The sequence below is a fragment of the Eptesicus fuscus genome, chromosome 11, assembly GCF_027574615.1.
Source record: "Eptesicus fuscus isolate TK198812 chromosome 11, DD_ASM_mEF_20220401, whole genome shotgun sequence".
Taxonomy (NCBI): Eukaryota; Metazoa; Chordata; class Mammalia; order Chiroptera; family Vespertilionidae; genus Eptesicus; species Eptesicus fuscus.
Genome location: NC_072483.1, coordinates 64,522,059 through 64,542,655, shown reverse-complemented (window position 1 = coordinate 64,542,655; position 20,597 = coordinate 64,522,059). Strand labels below are relative to the sequence as shown.

Sequence of the window (20,597 nt, the reverse complement as noted above, 5' to 3'; positions counted from 1 at the left end):
TCAGGAAACCAGATTTAAAGACAATGCTGACCTGGAAGTAACTGTGATTTAGAGGGAACCAGTAGGGGAAGATCAGTGAGAGGCTGTGAAGGGCTAAGAACTATGGGCACAGGATCAAGTCAGAGAGGAGATCTTTGAGACAGAAAAAGAGTCTGATTTAATGTGGGAAATGTTCAAAAGCACAATATTCAAGGGATGGGCAGTCATATATAGAGAGAAGAGAGGAAGTGGTAAGATGTAAAGGTAGGGGTATGGGTATTTTGAGAGAAAGAGAGAGAGGAAGAAACAGTGAAAATGAAAGATAGGGGAAAGAGGCAAAGAACACAATGAGAACAAACATATTATTAAGAGCCCATTTACTGAACATTTATTCTGGCATTTGTGTGCTTAGTGCTCACAGCTGCCCTTGGGGGAAGTACCACTCTCTATTTGCAGAAAAGATTACTGAAGTCTAAAGAGATTATGTGTACAGTTGGCCTGGAGTCAAATGTTCAAAATGAACCTAGGCTTTCTAAATCAAGAGCCTTTTTTCTTTTAAAAATATATATATTTTTAGTGATTTCAGAGAGAGAAAGGGAGAAGGAGAGAGAAACATCAATGATGAAATAGAATCATTGATCAGCTGTCTCCTGCATGCCCCCTGCACACCTCTGCAACCTGGGCATGTGCCCCGACCAGGAATTGAACCTTGACCTCCTGGTTCATAAGTCAATTTTCAACCACTGAGTAATACTGACCCAGCCAGTGCCTGTGTTCTTAACTCTGTACACTTAATCTTCATGGAAAGAATAACAAGACAGAGAAACAAACATGTATAGGGAGGATATGATGTGAAGGGGGTGAGGACAAGGAGACATGACTTTGCAGGAAGTAAGGTAAGGCCACTCCTCAGGGGCAGCTTTAAGAACAAAAACAAGTTCAGAGTGACAAGAAAAGCCATCACCAGTAAACAAGTGGATGATCTCAGTGAGATGGTCTGACTGAGGTCAGGGGTGCAGCTGATGGCAAGAATCAGGTGGGATCCTCCAGGTCCAGATACATGAGGGGATGGAATCTTCAAGTCCTACTTTGTAATGATTAAAATGGGATTAGGGAAGAATGTCACAGCCCATACTTCAATATCTGAAATAAACTTCTAATTTCTTCCCCCAAGAACTGGTGAAAACATGTATCCAAACCTGATCTCCTCATAAGCAGATCCTTCATTCTTACCTTGGTCTGTTCCTGTTGACTGTTCTGTGATCCTTGTCCCATTTTGGAATGTGCTGGGGAGGGGTTGCTTCTTTTTACCACTAATTGCCCAGAATAGTCAGTCTTTTTGTTGTTGTTGACAGTATTACAGATATTCCACAATTTCCTCCCCTGCACCCCATGCTCGCAGCCCCTGCCCCATCCCAGACCTTCACCACACTATTGTCTGTGTCCATTGGTTATATAATTTTTCCAAAGACTTAGATGACAGAGTCTTGGTACTATGGCTTTCCTGAGAGGGTCACTCCTTTATACTGTTAAATACACTTTCTGCTATCTCTTGACACCATGGGCTTCGCTGTCTTGTCCATACACCTAGCTTCACAGTTTTCTGTCTCACTTGAATCTGTGGTGCTTTGAGGTCATGTGGCCAGCATTGCAGTGAGAGAGGTGGGGGAGGGTGTGAAGAGCATGTCCTTGGTGGGTCAGGGTACCTTCCCCATTGGGTCCTTGGACACCATGGACCATGGACACCATGTGCCTCCCATGTAAGCCCTCTCCTAGCATACCTAAATTGCCCCCAAAACATCTTACAGGTCTCTGGAAAAATACTTTGGTACTTTAGCAACCAATAACCACTGTTTACAACTCTTGAACTCCTTTAATGCATCACATACTTTGTAGGTTTCAAATTATGTTAATATTTAAGACACTTAAGACATTAATTATAAGGATTTAATTTCCTGATCAGTTACAATATCCCTTAGAGTATAGTGATACAGGCAATACTTTATTTAATCTCCTCAAACACTTAAAGTGATGATATATCATCCACATTTTTCAGAGGACAAAGAATGAGCTGAGACTGGCTATTTCAGCCACTGAGACTAGGGATTGACCTCTGCCTTAGGGTAGTGTCAGAGCAGAAAGTCTGATGACCCAATGCTGGCTTCAAATTCTGCCCTGTGACCTTAGGAAGTGGATTCCCCTCTCTATTCCTCAGTTTCATCATCTATAAAATGGAGGTGATAATAGTACCTACTTTCAGGGTGATAGATTTTAAACAAGTTATCTCCTGTAAAGTATTCACAATAATACCTGGTACTTCATCAGTGTTCCATGCATTTGTTCATATTACTATGCTTAATGATCGTTATTATTTGTGTGTTTTTTGTGCAGAAGTCTAAGCTTTTAACCACTACAGTAAATTGTGGGCTATTTGGAAAAGCAGTGATAACAGCCAAACCAGCCTCAAGGCCAGGAAAATAAATTGAGAACTTCAGGATCCTCACCCTAGAGCACACTAGTCTATAATAAGTTTCAAGTGTTTGTTGCATGACTCTCCTTTGAAAATGAGTGATATGGAAGAGACTCAGGAATATTCCTGCACATGGAAGGCAGTGCAATGTAGCTTCCAGTGGGATGTGTTATTTAAGAAAGGATGTTCTAAATTAATAAAACATCTTATCTAGTAAAGAGGGAATATGCTAATTAACTGCCCCACCCTCAAAGATGGCAGCACCCACAGCCAGTAAGGAGGGAATATGCTAATTGACTGCCCTGCCCTCAAAGATGGCGGCACCCACAGCCACAAGATGGAGGCACCCAGTCCCCTCAACCACACTGGGATGGCAGGTGCGGGGCAAGCCTCCGGAATCCCCCAGTCCCCTCAGGCCCCGAGCCACCCAGGGCTGGCCCAAGGTGCAGGCAAGCCTCAAATGTTGGCTGACCAGCCAGCCACCCAGGGCTGCCTGAGGCTCAGGTAACCAGGGCCAGCCGAGGTTTGCACTGCCAGCAGTGGCAGCAGCAGAGGTGTGATGGGGGTGTCACCTTTCCCTGATCTCCAGGTTGCCTCCTATTGGAGAGTGGGAATTTTTGAGCATGCTTCCAGAGAGGCCGTGGACTATGCCCCAGATAGAGTTGTCAGTGCTGACATCAGGCCAGGCCTTGAGATAGGGTCTCATGGCCCCTTCCCAGTACGTAGGCCTTCTTTCATAGAACACTGTCAGCTTTCTGAAGAACAGGATGACCCTGTGAATAACATGGTTGTCAATGGCATGACTCTGACGTTGCTTGGGAAAAAACTGTTTTGTCTTGGGTTACTTGCTCTGCAAAAACAGGATGTGGTTAATGTGCTTAAAAGTGGTCCTCCACAAAGGGTCGGGGCTTCCTGTAAACCCTGCCCTTGGGTCTCAATGTCCCTTGGTAATCACTGCAAGCACCTCTGAGAGAAAGCCGCCCTTGAGTTCCGCCAGATGCCAGACAGTCCAGTTTCTCCCTGATTGAATCTGGGTCCCCAGAGTCTCACCTGAGACTGGAGTTCAGAGCAGTTGGGAGCTTTTGTCTCCCTCCCGCTTGAAAAAGACAGCCACGTACTCAGTTGCCAGCCCTCTCTATGTGCTCGCCTCCGTACCTCTGCCTTTACTTCCGCAGCTCCTCTGAGTCTCAGTGTGCTTTTCTCTTTCCTTCTAGTTGTAGAATTTCCACTTATCCAGCCATCCTGTGGTACTGGATGATGTCTGTTATGTCTTTTAGTTGTGGTTTTGAAGTTGTTGTGGGAGGCAGCAATTTCAGGTGTTTACTTATACCCCCATCTTGGTTTCTTCTCTCCCCAAAGTTTTGACTTTGGCTACATAACCCTGGCTTCACCTGGAGTTCACACCTCATTGTTGTTTTTGTTTGTTTGTTTTAAATATATTTTTATTGATTTTTTACAGAGAAGAAGGAGAAGGATAGAGAGTTAGAAACATTGATGAGAGAGTAACATCGATCAGCTGCCTCTTGCATACCTCCCACTGGGGATGTGCCCACAACCAAGGTACATGCCCTCAACCGGAATCAAACCTGGGACCCTTCAGTCCACAGGCCAACGCTCTATCCACTGAGCCAAACTGGTTAGGGCAGGAGTTCACACCTCTTTGGCTGGGGGCTGGCTGCTTCTCTTTAAGTAGAAGCAATGTGTGGACTGATTCATGCTTCTGAGCTCCCCGTGGGATTAGGCTGGAGCTAATCTCTTGCTGTGACCACATTCTTTCTTAGCTTTTCCCACCATGCTATCCTGCTTCCGTTTCTCCAATTCCCCTAGTGGAACTCTCAGAATAAATCACTTACTAAGGAGGCTCCATCTCAGGTTCTATTACTAGGAAACTCAACTTATGACAATGGACCTGAATGTTGATCACTGTCAAGCCAATTGACACAGATGGAATATTGATAGTCCCTGGGGTGCTATAACAGTGCCATTTGCCAGAAGCCAATTCCAGCATGTCAGTAGGGCTGAATCATCTGGAGATGGCTGTGGTCATTTCCCCAAACCTGAAAAGGATGCATTAAATGATTGCTTGCTGCCAGACAGCTCAGGGAATTTCAATCTACATGTTATTGCCTCCTACTGGCCAAACACCTGAATAGCCATAGGCCATTTCCCAATCTAACAATGGATTGTGTATACAAAACCCTACCCTTTTATGTGTATATCTCCACCTTGCCTTAGGACAATTTGTATTAATAAAAAACAAGGGGTCCTGAGACAAGGAGAACTTAGCTCCTTTAGCTAAGTCTTCTCTGACTCCCCATGATGCCTTTCAAAATTACGTTTCATCTATGGACTCTTTAATAATTTACGCACAGCACCTTCTCCAGGTTCCTGAATCCTTCTAGATGCTGGATCAAGACCACTGGCATTAGCCATTGACAAAAATCAGCCTGTAGGAAACTGGAGGAGAGAGGGGGGAAGAGGTATAGTAGCTAGTACAAACAGAGAAATAATAACTATAAGAACTGTGGATTTGGGTGCCTATTTCTAAGTTCCACTAATGTATTGAAAAGAGTAAATGATAGATTTAAATCTATTGGTTACCACCTAAAGTGAAGGGACTCTCATACTTGGAGCTGGAAGGCAACCTTAAAAAGTCCTGGATTGGGTCCTAATTTTAAGAATGGAAGAACTCTAGAGAAGACAGAATTTTAAGCTCAGATGGACCTCTTATGCCAAAGTCAAGGCCCTGATATAGAAAGAGGGAAACCCTGAAGCTCAGAATCGGACTTCTTAGGTAGATGTACATTTGAACTCTGAACTCCAGGTCCCTCAAACCCACTGGCCTGCAGAAGACCCCTGCTCCTTGTTGGAAGACAGACATCCACTCAGCCTCCCTTCTTGCTTGAATAAGGGACATGCAGAATCCTCCAAGCATGACCCAGTGAGCAAGTCCTGGATGGGATAGCTAGGTGAGGAGATGGTTTCTATTCCAGTAGAACTCCAGGCTAAACAACCTATACTATGAGGTTCCAGGAGATTGAGTCTGTGGGTGGATTCAGAATGAAGAAAGGAGAATATGAAACTGAAAAGGAAAAATTGTTGATACAGGTGCATTTTCTTGTGCCACAGAGTTGGATTGGCCTGTAAAGGACCAAGGTGACGATTCTTTTATGCTCCTGGGCGACTCTTAGAGGCTTGCTATAAGGCAAGGTGCACACTAGATGAAGTGTAAGTAGAGATACTAGACTTTCCAGGGCAGAAGAGGGGGATCCAAAGTCCTAGGGAAGATGGCATGGTTCTACTTTCTACAACTGGAAAACCCATCCATCACATGCCTGTGTCTGCAGCAAGTCTCAGAAACACTAAGTGAACAAGATCACAAAAGATACACTGCTTAAGGGGTACTAGAATTTTTGAGATGCTCAGTGATGCTGTTGTCTGTATATTGAAATAATGTAGGAATGCTTTACAGGATTAAATTCCCCAGCAGCAAATAAAATGATTAGATTTAAGAATAATAGAAGGAGGTGGCATAATTTAACTTTCAGAGCTTGATGAAGTAATTTGTTTTGTAAACAGCAAGGTGAGAATTATACTGTGGCCCATGGTTATCTGTAGAGAAAGCTAATAGGACATGATTTTGTTAAGGCAAGACAGATGAACAGCCACAAGAATATTACTTTATATATATCATCAACATCAATTGAAAATGGATGATCCAATGGCTAAAGTCAGCTACTCCAATACAAAGTCAAGATTTTACATTCAGTTTCCAGACCTGAGCAAATTTTTGGACCTAGAACCTGATAACAAAAATGAGCACAAGTCTCATAAGAAACCTTGCAAATGTACATGGTAGTGATTAACTGACAAGACCTATGGCATTTATTCAAGTAACCATATACCAGAACAACAACAAAAAATCTACCCAACTATTAAGGTCTGTTGATACAGCATATGAACTGAGGCTAATACTTACTATCATGATCCCTGTTAGAGTAGAGTGTATGGAGGTAAGGTAATGTTCATCTAACAATGAGTACACCCAATCTATAGAGCCACTCAGTAGCCACTGCCCAAAATCTTAAATGTGTAATCAGGACATACAGAGTTGTTGACCAAACTGGTTCTTTATCATTTCTTAACCTATGATATAGCAATGATTATTTTAGGAAAGGCCAGGTAGAGGCCCTCAAAATGAAGTTTTCTATGGTAAAAAGAGTAATTTAAAAGCAATATTACATTCTTTGTGAAGGAGGGGAATGTCAGAGATTAGTGCCACTTGAAAATATTTAAATATGCAGGAGTAGCAATCCCCAATACATCTCCATTTGATTCAGCAGTCTGGCTTCTAGAAAAGCTAGGTGATTCATGGCTATTAGAAGATTACTAGAAGTTAAGCAAGGGTGGGGCATATGGCAAGTAGCACTCAGAGCTTAATGAACCACATTCCTGTTTGTAGTGGTGTGTAAGCAGAGATCCCAGATAGTGGCTCTGCCCTTCTGCAGAACCAAGCCAATGGTCCCATGTGGCCAGAAAGCTTGATTGACAGTTCTACCTGACAGTCCCCAGTCAGATTATAGAGCCCATTTTACTACCCTGCCCTGGTGGTAAAGCAACTTGGCAACTCTTCCCAACTACTGAAAGTAGTTGCAAGTCCTGGCCTTTCAGAAGGTCTTAGAGACAGGGAATCTGGAAGCCATGGGGATAAGCCTATAGTACTGATGAGCCACAGAGTCCAGTCTACATTCCGGCCTAACATCAGAGTCCAGCCTATGGCTCTGTCCAATAGCCAAAAATCAACCTGTGGCCTCATCTATGTAGTAGCCTAGCCAGTGAGCTCACCCGATCATTGAGCTTAGCTTAAGCCCCACCCAATGAAGGAACCTATATGACAATCTTGCCCAACATTGAAGCAGTCTCTAGCCCCACTAATTGCAGGATATAGCTGGAGACCCATCCCAACAAGAGTGTAGCTAAGAACCTTGCTGAACCTTGCAGAGTACCGCCTGTGGCTTGATTGTGAGGTAAGTTGTGGCCCTTCCTAATTCAGGGAACAGGCTTCTGCTCTGCCTTCTAACAGATGATAGCATGAGATCAGATCTAACGGTGAAGTCCTGTCTGTGGCTCCTCTTAAACATAGAGTCCAGCATATGTTACAACCAGGTTGGGGAGCATGGACTGAAACTTCACTGAAACAGGAGCTATTTTAGGGTCCACCCTGTAACATTGTCCAATCGTGGAGTAGAACTAGTAGTACCACCCTCGCAGCCTCACCAGACAAGAGGTGATTGCAGAGCCAAGTAAGTGAGCCCCCCTGAATGTAGTGCACAACCAGCAACCCTACACAGTCAGGGAGTCCAACCAGACACCAAGTACAGCTAGCATCCACCTCTCAATCTCAGAGCATGGAAGTGGGCTTGCCCAACTGAGATCCTCATAACATGTCCCACCTGCTCATAAACACTACCAGCTATTCTGTCCAGTACTGCAACCTAAGCTTACTATTAAAGGTCTTTCCCTGTTGAAGTGAACCTGTACATTCTGGAAGAGGAGACTGCTTACTCAAATGTACTGATACCAACACATAGAATCAAGAATCATGAAGAATCACATAAACATGAAACCACCTAAGGAAACTAAAAAGCTTTAAAAACTGTCCCTAAAGAAGTGAAGATCTATAAACTGTCTAACACAAAATTCAGGATTATCCTTGAATTTAACTAAACTACAAGAACACACAGGCAAACAACTAAATTAAATAAGAAAGGCTATGGATGAACAAAATTAGAAGTTCAGCAAGGTAAAAGTAACTATGAAAAAGTCAAACAGGCATCCTAGAGCTAAAGAGGACAATGACTACACTGAATAATTCAATAGAGTTTCCACAGCATACTCAATCAAGTAGAAGAAAGAATCAGTGAACAAGAAGATAGGTTATTTGAAATTATCCACATAGAGAAGCAAAGTGGTTAGAGCATCATCCTCAGCACCCAAGGGTCCTGAGTTTGATTCCTAGTCAAGGGCACATTCCTGGGTTCACCACCCTATTGTCTGTGTCCAGTCAGCATGTGTGTAGGAGGCAACCAATTAACGTGTCTCTCAGTCTTTTTCTTTCCCATCCCACCCTTACTTCCATTCTCTCTAAAAATCAATGGAAAAATATTCTCGGGTAAGGATGCCTATGTGACTTAGGTAACTTCTTCAAGAAAAACATATGCATACAAGACTCCTAGGAGGCAAAAAGAAAAAGAGACAGAAAGTCTATTTAAAGCAATAATGATAGAAAACTTCCAAACTGTGGGAGAGAAATGAACACCCATATTTGTAAAGCCTAAAGGACCCAATAGGTTAAACTTGAACAGGTCTACAAGGATATACTTTATAACTAAATAGTCAAAAAGCAAAGATAAAGAGAGAATTTTGAAAGCAGCAAGAGAAAAGTGACTTGTCACATACAAGGGAGCCCTCCATAAGACTATCAGCAAATTTCTCAACAATTTGCAGATCAAGAAAAAGTGGAGTTATATATTCAAAATATTAAAATTAAAGAACTGTTAACCAAAAACATTCCAGGCCCTGGCTGAGTGGCTCATCTAGTTGGAGCATCTACTGTACACAAAACGTTTTGGGTTTGGTTTCTGATCAGGGCACATACCTAGGTTTCAGGTTCGATCCCCAGTTGGGATGTGTATGGGAGGCAACCAATCAATATTTCTCACATTACGCTCTCTCTCAAATAAAAATCAATAAAAAACACATCCTTGGGTGAGGATTAAACACACAAAAAAGTATAGTATCCAGTGAAGCAGTCTTTTAGGCATAAAAGAAAAATAGACTTTCCCAAACAAGCAAAAATTAAGGGAGTTCATCACCACTAGAATTGTCTTCTGAAAATGCTAAAGGGCATTCTTTAAGCTAAAAATAAATGTAATTAACATTGTAAAAACATGATCTGAACTCTCAATAATACACAGTTAGGTGCTCTTTTTTCCTTTGTTATATACTCAGGGAATTTAGAGTAGGAAGAAGGCAGAGGGAAGGCTGTGGCCCAAATCCCTTGGAAAGAGATGCTGCATAAATAAGTCCTTGGTGGGGAGGGGGACAGATTCAACAACCATAACTCAATCTCCTTCTTTAGGAAAAAAAATCTTGTCTTAGTATATTTTTTATTTTATCTATTATATATATATTATTTTTGACAGTCTGATAGATGTCTCCTATTCCTCCCCCTTACCTTTCTCTGCCCATCCCTACCCCACCCCTAGGCCTTCACCACCCTATTGTCTGTGTCTATGGGCTATGCATATAAGTATGTGTTCTTTGGTTTATCTCTCCTTGTCTCCCCCTATCCCCACTCACCCATGTGTATGAGATATGTGTCTGACACACACTGAGATATGTCAGTCTGTTCCATGCCTCGAGTCTTATTTTGTTGGTCAATTCATTTTTTTTTCCATTAGATTTCACTTGTAAGTGAGATTGTGTGATATTTGTCTTTCTTTGATTGGCTTATTTCACTTAGCATAATAGTCTCTAGGTCCATCCATGCTGTCTCAAAGGTAAGAGATCCTTATTTTTTATAGTTATATAGTACTTCATGGTGTAAATTTACCACAGCTTTTTTTTTATCTACTCATCTGCTGATGGGCACTTGGGCTGTTTTCAAATCTTAGCTATTATAAATATCCTGCTATGAACATAGGGCATATATATTCTTTCTGATTGGTGTTTTGGGGTTATTAGGATATGTTCCCAGAAGTAGGATTGTTGGGTCAAACGACAGTTGCATTTTTAACTTTTTGAGGAAACTCCATATTGTTTTCCATAGTGGCTGCAACAGTCTGCATTCCCACCAGCAGTGCACTAATGTTCCCTTTTTTCCACATCATTGTCAGCACTGTTGTTTGTTGATTTATTGATGATAGCCATTCTGACAGATATCTCATTTAATTTGCATTTCAATGATGATTAGTGACTTTGAGTATTTTTTTTATATGTCTCTTGGCTATTTGTATGTCCTCTTTGGAGAAGTGTCTATTCAGGTCCTCTGCCCATGTTTTAAATTGGATTGTGTGTCTTCCTTTTGTTGAGTTGTATGAGTAATTTATATATTTTGAGGATTAACCACTTATCAAGTGTATCCTTGGCAAAAATGTTTTCCCATACAGTGGGTTCACTTTTAATTTTGATGGTGGTTTCCTGTATGCTTTTTGGAAACAATTTATGTCTCATCATTGTAGGTGGTTTTTAAGTATTAACTCCAACTGAACTTCTATAGTAATACATGTCTTTTCTCCAGGCATATAATTTTCTCTGTTATCCTGTATTTAAACTAGCCCTCTCTAAATAGGTGTATTTGTGATAGTCTGGTTTGTGTATCTAAAAGATGTGCCTCTAATACATGGCACAGCAGCATTTCTCTTCCTTGGCAGGCAGAGGCTCAGGGACACTGGAACCACTGGGGTATAAAAAGCCAGAAGTAGGGCTGGGCTTGGGAGTGGGCAGAACTAATCTGCTGCTTACAAGCGAAGACAGAGTTCTGCTTCTTATTGCAGGAGTGAGTTCCTAATGATACATCCTCTTAAGGAAAACAGCCAGAAACTCAGGACAATATTCAGAGAACAATGGCTACGACTTCTGGAAAGTGAACAAAGACAGCACAAGATGCTTCCCTGTGGAGGAGAGTCAGATCTCAGAAGCAACCAACACAAGACGTTTTCAGTTGACTATCATCTGGCTCTAGATAGCAGCCACTGGCTGTGGGGAGGTCAAAACTTTGGTAGAGAGTCCACTTTCTCCATGGTAAGCATAGACAGGCAACCAGGCTTTCTGGGGAAGCAAGAGGGTAATCCTAGAAAATCCTTAAATTTTGTGTATAAACTCTCCCCAAGTCACCTCACCTGAGTTCCAAATCAACTGACTGGCAAAAAGGTGGGAAGAGTGAGGATCAAAATACCAGCTTTCATTCTGATAAAAGCTGAGTCAAGGGCCATGGTTTACTTGTATGTCAAATAAGGATTCATAAATCTAAATCCCTGAATTGAATAAGCCTGAAGGCCTCAGGCTACTCCAGTCAACCACACTCCCCACAGCCCAGGCCGCTATCCCTGTGCACTGGAGCTCAGAGGAGCACAGAGCCCTGGCCCCTCCAGCAGGATGAACCCATGGAGACGCACCAAGGAGCAGACTTACCTTCACAGAACTCCCAGCCTCAGTGTCTCCCCAGGAAGAAAGGAGGGCAGGGGGGCCAGGAGTCCTGCTGACTGATGGGCCACCTCCCAGAAGGGGACATTGGTGTGGGGCCTGAGTGCTCCCACTTGAGCCCCTCTCCATTTCTGCATCCACAGAGGTGCCAGGTCTTTATCCTGGCCCAGTGGCTGCTGCTACTGCTGCTGCTTCCTCTTACCCCTGAATTCTCAGGTCTGGGACTCTGCCTCCTCGCAGGGACAAACCCTGTCCCCATATGGTCTCCCAGGCTGGAGACTCAGCCCACTAGTGACATCTGAATGAAAGCTGCTCCTGGTGAGGCTAAGGAAGCCTGCCCCCTCTCCCTTTTCAGTCACTGTCTCTCCTGCTCTCCAGGTCTCCAGGCCCCTAGCTCAGGTACTTCCTGACAACAGAAATGGTCTCTGTTGTCAGGGCCCCGTGTTACCCTGGACAATTCCTCAGGCCCTCTCCTCTTCCCTCCATATCAGCCCAGCAGATTGTGAGGGCTTCAAACTGCTTCTGAAGATGGTCTCATCCCATTCCTAACCGGGTGTGTCAGACATTGTTTTCTGGACAAAAATATTTGCTTTCTCCACAGAGGCCTCCAGTTCCCACAGAAACCACTGCTGTTCGCAGAGTGGGGTGCTGCCTGGCTCTCTCTGGCTCCACAGGAATGTGTCCTTCCCTTGGCCAGGGCAGCTCTAATGCGGGGTGTCCACCCAGTAGGCTGGCCCCTGTGGATTCCATAGCCACCTGACTGCAATCAGCCCCTAATTCATGTGGTGATCTAGGTGACTCTAAGCAAACCCATGAAAAGCTGGCACTTATGCCAATACCCAGCCTAGTCAGCCTGCTGCCTAGGGACAGAGGAGAGAGGGGACACTAGAAAAGTCGGGTGTCATTGGTGTCAAATTCTGTCAGGGCCCCAAGCACCATGGAGGTTGGGAGCAGAAGACAGCTGTGCTCAGCAGAGACTCAGCTACTAGTCCTTCTACCCCCACAAGTGAGAGAGGAGGCAGGGCAGGGAGAGAGAGATCCCCCATGTGTACAGAACTTGGGACACACTAAGACCTCGTGCTCTTGTTAAAAAAAAAAAAAAAAAAGGAGAAACCAAGATGGTGGCATAAGGTATACACCTGTACGTGCTGCCTCTCACAACCACACCAAAACTACAACTAAAAGACAAAACATCCATCACCCAGAACCATGGGAAAGCTGGCTGAATAGAAGTTCTACAACTAGAAGGAAAAAGAAAAGAGCATTGAGTAGTGCACAAGCGCAGAAAAGCTGAGGTATGGAGGTGCGCAAATTGGGCTGGCGGCTGGCGGCCGGGTGCACTGCTTTTTTCAACCTGAAGGGAGACAAGCTCCCGATTACCCTGAACTCTAGTTTCTGGCGAGACTGGGGACCAAGACTCATACAGGGAAAAGCTGGACTGTCTGCAATCGGGTCGGAAAGTGAGGGTGGCTTTCTTGCAGAGGTGCACGCAGCAATCATTGTTTACCTAGCTGGGGCACGGGATGCAGGAAGGTGGAAACTTGGAGATGCAGAGACAGCTGACTGGCAGCTATCGCTGTTTGCCACTCCCTAGCCTAGTGACTTCCTGATTCCCCGCCCCGCACAATTTACAAACACACCCAAGCTCTGCGCAGTGGCTTTTGTATATAAATGGCCTGCCCTATTGCAGCTTAACCTAACAAACTGCAGCTCTGGTCAGACAGCTCCAAAACCTCCAAACACCAAGCAAAGAGGAGAAATCTGCAGTTCTCACTGTAGCTCCTGCTCAGAGAGTAGCTGACCTGCACCCCATGGAGATCCAGAAGCCAGTGTACCTATTGGTCAGTTTGAAACAACACCAGATTTCAACTCTTCACATCCATAAGTGACACATTCAAGAGGCAGACTCAGTGAGCACCAAAGCCCCACCGAAGCAAGTCCTGCCCCATAAGGGTGTCTCCAGCACAGCAGTTCTTCCATTATAGACACAGCACGTCCTCACAACCAATTGGCCTGGAGATCAATTCCTCCCAGTGTACCAACAGCAATCAAGGCTTAGCTACAACAAGACTTTGCACTCAACCCACAAAGGGGTGCACCAAGAGTGTCCACCTCAGGTGATAGGGGAGCCTGAACCACTGGGCCCTATAGGTCACTTACCACAGAAAACCACCCCATCAACACAGGGAAGCAGCCAAAGTGCAGAGACAAAGAAACATGTCACTAATGAAAGAAATGGAGGAAAGCAAACTACTGGACATAGAGTTCAAAACCACATTTATAAGGTTACTCAAAAATCTTCTAAAAACCTCTGAGGAACTTAGTGAGACCTTTAAGGATCTTAATGAGAATACCAAAAAAATAGAAAAGGACCAGTCAGAAATTAAGCATACACTGTCTGAAATAAAGAATATACAGAAAATCAACAGTAGATCAAAGGACCCCAAGAATCAAAACAAAGATCTGAAATATGAGGAAATAAAAACCACCCAACCAGAAAAACAAAAAGAAAAAAGAATCCAAAAATATGAAGATAATGTAAGGAGCCTCTGGGACAACTTGAAGTGTACCAACATCCAAATTATTGTGGTTCCAGAAGAAGAGAGAGAGCAAGATACTGAAAACCTATTTGAAGAAATAATGACAGAAAACTTCCCCCACCTGGTGAAAGAAATAGACTTACAAGTCCAGGAAAAGCAGAGAACCCCAAACAAGAGGAATCCAAAGAGGATCACACCAAGATACATCATAATTAAAATGCCAAGGGCAAAAGACAAAAAGAGAATCTTGAAAGCAGCAAGAGAAAGACAGTTACCTACAAGGGAGTACCCATGAGACTGTCAGCTGATTTCTCAACAGAAACTATGCAGGCCAGAAGGGAGTGGCAAGAAATATTCAAAGTGATGAACAGCAAGAACCTACAACCAAGATTACTCTACCCAGAAACACTATCATTTAGAATTGAAGGTCAGATAAAGAGCTTCACGGACAAGAAAAAGCTAAAGGAGTTCATCACCACCAAACCAGGATTACATGAAATGCTGAAGGGTATTCTTTAAGAGGAGGAAGAAGAAGAAAAAGGTAAAGATAAAAATTATGGACAACAAAATGACAACAAATACATACCTACCAACAAGTGAATCTAAAAATCAAGTGAATAAAAAATCTGATGAACAGAATGGACTAATGAATATAATAGAATCAGGGACATAGAAAGGGAGTGGACTGACGATTCTCGGGTGTAAAGAGGTGTGAGGGTTGCGGGAAGAGATTGGACAAAAATCTTACACCTATGGATGAAGACAGTGGCGGGGGATATGGGCATGGGGTGGGGTGGGAATCAGGTGGAGGGGAGCTATGTGGGGAAAAAAGAGAAACATCTAATCTAATAATAGACAAATATGCAAATTGACCATACCTCCGACACACCCACAAGCCACGCCCACAAGCCACGCCCACCATCCAATCAGAGCGAGTATGCAAATAACCCAAACCAAGATGGCTACAGCCACAGAGAGCAAGGTTTCCTAGGTAACAGAGGAGGCCAAGCTTTCTGCCAGCCGTTGCCAGGCCTAAGCCTCCACTTAAGCTACAAAGTTTCAATTATAGAAGGTAAACAAATTCAAACAAATGGCGGCAGAATGGAGCTTGAGAAAGCAGGCCAGGGTTGCCGCCGGCAACAGGGGAAGCAAAGCTTTCCACACACCCTGGCCAGGCTCACCCGCTTAAGGCAACAAAGTTTCAATTATAACCCCAACACAATGGCTGTGGCCTCGGAGGGAGCCCCAGGCTTGGCTTGGCTCCGCTCCAGGCTACAAAGTTTCAATTGTAGAAGGAAAATAAATTCCAGATACCAGGGCCTCTGCTTGGGTTACCAGGGGGCGTGGCCGGCCTGCAAAGCACCACAGGCCCCTCACTCAGGCCGCCCCACGCCCCAAGGGAAACCCCACCTGATCTGGGACGCCCTTCAGGGCAAACCAGCTGGCCCCCACCCCTATACCAGGCCTCTATCCTATCTAATAAAAGAATAATATGCAGATTGATCATCACTGCAACACACAATATAGCTGCCCCCATGTGGTCAACACACAATATAGCTGCCCCCATGTGGTCAAAGATCCTGCCCCCATATGGACACAAGATGGCCACCACAAGATGGCCAGCAGGAGAGGGCAGTTGGGAGGCACCCGGCCTGCAAGGGAGGGCAGTTGGGAGGGACCAGGCCTGCAAGAAAGGGCAGTTGGAGGTAATCAACCCTCCAGGAGAGGGCAGTTAGGAGTGACCAGGCCGGCAGAGGAGGGAAGTTGGGGGCAAACAGGCTGGCAGGGGAGCTGTTAGGCATCAATCAGGCTGGCAGCGGAGTGGTTAGGGGGTGATCAGGCTGGCAGGCAGAAGCGGTTAGGGGCAATCAGGAAGGCAGGCAGGCAAGCATTTGGGAGCCAGCAGTCCTGGATTGTGAGAGGGATGTCCGACTGCCCGTTTAGGCCCGATCCCAGTGGGATCGAGCCTAAACGGGCAGTTGGACATCCCTCTCGGGGTCTCATATTGGAAAGGGTACAGGCTGGGCTGAGGGAGAACCCCCCTCTGTGCACGAATTTCGTGCACCGGGCCTCTAGTCTGTAATAATCTTAACAATAAAGATTTATTTAAAAAAAGAAAAAGAAAAACACACACACACACACACACACACACACACACACACACACATGAAGTTCTCATCAGTGTATGGAATCTGTCCAGATTTGATGTTTGCTCCTTTGAGAGAAAAGAAAAAATGTACATGGAGAGAGGGTAGAAACTTCCCCTGTGTGTTAAATGAAATAGGGTGAGAACCATTATTTACAGCCGGATGAAGTCGGGCTCATGGGAACAAATGTGGAAACAATCACTTTCGAGAATGTTGCTTCTCCTGTCCTGTTTCTGAACTTTGAGACCTAAAGAGTCAGGTCTCTGCACCCTCTTAGAAAGTTGCAGCAGGTGAGGACAGTAGGATTCACAGGTGTTATTCATGTGTTTGCACAAGCAAGGGGACTCCTGGGGGTTGGTCCTGCTCCTCTCCTAGGGTTCTCCTCCCCTGGTTTCCAGGTTTCTCCTGTTCCTCCTTGTCCTCCACTCCTATTGCCACATGTCCTGATGGCTGGGGATCCCCCCCTCCCCCGCTCCGGGCTGCAGGAGGAGTGAAACAGTGTATGAAAACACTCAGAAAGTTACTTTCACTTCTCATTTCCCCATTTGGGTGTAGCCTTCCCTGGGTGAGTTCACTCACTTCCTACTGCTCAGCAGTCACAGTGGACCCAGGCTATGGAGACTGGAAGGATTAGAGGTCCAGGCAGTGCCCAGGGCAGGACGATGGCCAGTGGGGGCAGCAACCTCTGCACCAGGTCAGTCTCTGTCTCCCTTCCTTTAACTTTCTGTCTGGCTGTGCTGCTGCTTTAGTGTGTGTTATTAGACACTCGTCTAAACCTTGACATCTGTCCTGCTTTACAAGGACACTGATGTGCAATGTAATGAAATGAAGGAATTGGATCTTTAAACTGCAGAGGGACAGCTGCTGGTGTGAGTGCAGCTGCCACAACCCACAGGACTCTTGTCTTACAGCTACTGCTCAGTTGTGGGCCATCTGGACTCGGCTATCGTTTCTGATGCTTTGAGGCAGCGATTTGTTATTTTCTTATGACCTTTGAACCCTCTCATTTCCCTCAAGCCCCCTATGGCCACCTTAAGATGGCCAGTAGGGGAAGGCAATTGTGGATGATCAGGACAGCAGGGGAGGACACTTAGGGACAACCTTGCTGGCAGGGGAGGGCAGTTGGGGGTGACCAGGCCTGCAGGGGAGGGCAGTTGGGGGTGACCAGGCTGGTAGGGGAGGGCAGCTGGTGTTAGGGGCATTCAGGCAGGTAGGCAGGCAAGCAAGCAGTTAGGAGCCAGCAGTCCCGGATTGTGAAAGGGATGTCCGACTGCCGGTTTGGGCCCCATCCCTGGGAGATCAGGCCTAAACCTGCAGACGGACATTCCCTGAGGGTCCCAGATTGAAGAGGGTGCAGGCAGGGTTGAGGGACACCCCCCAACAATGCACAAATTTTGTGTACTGGGCCTCTAGTATTATTTAATGTTGTACCTTATTTTAGTATTTATATCAATACATTCATTTTCTTATCCTAATACTGTACATTACCTAAAACATATAAATATGTATATTATTATATACAGTGTATGTAAATTGTGGTAATGGTAAGCATCACTGTTTTTTATATGAATGGCCTCATCATTTCAATGGTTACTGCTGTATTTGTCATTTTGAGAGATTTTATATTGGGTCAGCTTCCATCAATTTCATGTAATTTTTCTAAAAATTGCTGCTAGGTATTTCCAATTTTTCTTTTTAATTAATTTATGGATATAACTAAATACTATTTCTGCTTTTATTTTTTTAAAATAAATCTTTATTGTTGAAAGTATTACATATGTTCCTTTTTCCCCCTATTGTCCTCTCCCACCCATCCCCCAAGCCTTCACCACCCTGTTGTTTGTGACTATGGGTTATTCATATATGCATATGAGTTCACAGATTGATCTCTCCCCTCCCACCCCACTCCAAACTCCCCTGCCTTCCCTCTGAGATTTGATATTCTGTTTGATGATTCTATGTCTCTGGGTCTATTTGTGTTCATTAGTTTATGTTGTTCATTAGATTCCACAATGGAATACCACTGAACAATAAGAGGAACAAACTTCTAGTCACCCAACAACATGGATGATGAGCAAAAGAACTCAGACATATATGCTTATATGATATATTATTCCACTTATGAAATACATGATATATTATTACACTTATGAAATGCTTATATATATAAGCATAGATGGTATATTATTCCACTTATGAAATCTGTCATAGGCGACAGGAAAGTATGATAATAAAAAGAAGAGTAATGTTTGCAACAGAGAGGTTGCTTGGCTCGAGGTGGTCAGGATACAAGTTGAGGGATGAAGGGGACATTTCCCTATTCTTCATTTTTCAAATGGCACATCAGTATTCAGCACCATGTCTCCCTTTCAATCTCTACCACCTTCAAGATTCCACAGGGCAAAACTGGTTGCCTGCAGGGAGCAACCTTTACTTTCAGTAACAATTATGCTCCTCTGATCATTTTTTGTTGAAATCTATCATTTACACATTGCCCCCTGCTATTCTATTTGTCATTGTGAAGTCAATTTTTTAACTCTCATTTTAGTGGCATTTTAATAAGAGAGAAACACAAATGGTTTCTTTCCTATCTTTAAACAAGAAACTTGTTGTTTTCATAGAATTTGCCAAATTAATGTGACATTATTATTCCTTGATGCATATTGGATACTGGAAAGAGCCAATAATTTTCTTCTAGTTCCAAAAAGGAAGCTTATGTGTCTTCATGATTTAGGAATACAAAATGCCTATTAAAACTTTATTATTAGCCCAGCCGACGTGGCTCAGTGGTTGTGCGTCCACTTATGAATCAGAAGGTCAAGATTAAATTCCTGGTCATGGCACATGCCTGGGTTTCAGGCTCAATCCCCAGTAGGGGACATGCAAGAGGCAGCCAGTTAATAATTCTCACTCATCATTGATGTTCCTATTTCTCTCTCCCTCTCTCTTCCTCTTTGAAATCAATAAAAATATATTTAAAAAACAAAACATTATTACCAAAAAAATAAAACATTCAACTAAGAAGCAGAATTACAGACTCAGGTTTACAATTACTTTCACAGGAAACAGCAGCCACTTCTGAAATTAAGATGTCTAAAAAGATTCATTTTATACAACAACTAGAGGCCCGGTGCACGAAATTCGTGCACTGGGGGGTTGTGCCCCTCAGCCCAATCTGCACCCTCTTCAATCTGGGACCCCTCAGGGGATGTCCAACTTCCAGCAGTCGGACATCCCTCTCACAATCCGGAACCGCTGGCTCCTAACCACTCACCTGCCTGCCTGCCTGATTGTCCCTAACCCCACTGCCTGCCTGCCTGCTCGCCCCTACCTTGATCTCCTGCCAGCCTGATTGCCCCTACCTTGCCCTCCCCTATCAGCCTGATCACCCCAAACTGCCTATGCCTTGGCCCCCAGTCTGGCCTCTCTCTGGAGGCACCACCCCCATAACCCCAATGCTGCTGCCACTGCAGCTGGTTATGGCTGCCTGAGCCTTGGCCTTTGTAGCCACTGCGGCTTTGTCTGGAAAGATGTCCAGAAGACAACCACTCTAATTAGCATATTACCCTTTTATTAGTATAGATTTGGGGACCATTACAACCACGCAGAACTTGAAGAAAACACATGGCCCTGGTCAGTTTGGCTTAATGGAGAGAGCATCGGCCTGTGGACTGAAGAGTCCAGGTTTGATTCTGATCAGGGGCACACATGCCTGGGTTTCGGGCTCAATCCCCAGTAGGGGGCCTGTGGGCGGCAGCTGATCAGTGATTCTTTTTTTAAAAAAATATATTTTATTGATTTTTCACAGAGAGGAAGGGAGAGGGATAGAGAGCTAGAAACATCGATGAGAGAGAAACATCGACCAGCTGCTTCCTGCACACCCCCCACCGGGGTATGTGCCCGCAACCAATGTACATGCCCTTAACCGGAATCGAACCTGGGACCTTCCAGTCCGCAGACCGATGCTCTATCCACTGAGCCAAACCGGTTTCGGCTGATCAGTGATTCTTATCATTGATGTTTCTATCTCTCTCTCCCTCTCCCTTTCTGAAATTTTAAAAATATATATTTTTTAAAGAAAACACATGATCTTCACTTTGGGCTTTGTCATCTTACAATATCCTTTGTGCAGTGTTTTAACTTCCCTCAACTTTCCTTTACCCACCTTTAAAGTGCAATCTATTTTGGGGAAGATGATCAGGAAAGTGATTCCAGTGGGTAGAAGTTTTTTTTTGGAGGGGATGGGTCATGAAG

General features: G+C 44.3%; 1 pseudogene; it reads left to right on the top strand.

Annotated features, from left to right (window-relative positions):
• Positions 1-12,593: 12,593 nt before the first annotated feature.
• Positions 12,594-20,597, top strand: part of LOC114232798 (nuclear autoantigen Sp-100-like) — a 55,741-nt pseudogene continuing 47,737 nt past the window's right edge.